The sequence below is a fragment of the Mandrillus leucophaeus genome, unplaced genomic scaffold (assembly GCF_000951045.1).
Source record: "Mandrillus leucophaeus isolate KB7577 unplaced genomic scaffold, Mleu.le_1.0 Scaffold1113, whole genome shotgun sequence".
NCBI lineage: Eukaryota > Metazoa > Chordata > Mammalia > Primates > Cercopithecidae > Mandrillus > Mandrillus leucophaeus.
In genome coordinates this window covers 757,831-758,953 of record NW_012099355.1, presented here as the reverse complement: position 1 = coordinate 758,953, position 1,123 = coordinate 757,831, and positions in this window count along the sequence as shown.

Below are 1,123 nucleotides of genomic sequence, written 5' to 3'. Positions count from 1 at the left end.
TTCTTTACAGTAACACAGAGCAATGTAAGATACATCAAGGATGCTTAGATCTGCAGTGAAAAAATATATGGACAACAAAAATGCTTTTTAATTTCATTTTTTTATTATTTTGTTCAATGAATGAAGCATATTAAGGAATGACTACTCACTGAAACAAAAGTTGTAATGCAAAGAGTTCAATAAAGTAGTTCTACTCAACCATTTCTATTTTGCTTCATGTCAAAAGGAAATATTTTTAGAATCTTATTTTAGAGTAAGCATTCATAAGAAACCATGATTGAATGAAAAGAGTAAAGTGACTACTTAGCAGCTCTTCCAAATCACAACAATGGAGCTCAGTTACTGTGAGAACTTGCATATGCGTTTGAAATGTTCTCAGTGATCTCTGAGGATTCAGGGGAACTAGAAAGAAATATGGGAATATAGGAAACAGGTACTTGTTACCACCTTTATTAAAGAAAAACTGGGGGTTATAATATATAAATCAATACACATGTCTTCAGTACCAGGCAAATTCTAGAATGGCTTATCTTATAGGTAATTTGCAAAAATATGAATGATTTAGAATAATGCTAGCCTGAATTCATATACTACAGGTTAACCTCAATATTTTGATAAATTAGAACAAATTCAGTAAATGTATAAACATAGTCTTTGTATTTTTGCAAGAAATCAGAATAATTTTTCCATTATGTCCTTTGAAAGAAAATGGAGGAATAAAGGCTCTGGACTAGACAAAAACATTTGATAAATTTGCATTCTGTTACATAAAATGGACTTGGTCCTGGGTCTCTTGGAGTTAGGGAATATTTATCTTGGTGTGCGAGCATGCAGTACATAGTAAATACTCAGAAATATTAATATCTGACTGAAGAAATGAATATTGAATAAATTTATTAAATAGTTTGTTATATAAACACTTTTGGGTAAGGACAGTGCTAAAAGAAACATTGCAAGGTGGCTTTCGTTCAGGTTCCCTGGATATTTCTGTCCAAATGCCTGTTGACAATGATGAGGTTGGCTCTGAATCTATCTTTTATTTAGAAACACACTAATGATTACTATCAGTGAGACTGAGACATTTGTGTCAATATTGTGGGTAATTATAAGTCATAGAAAGTAG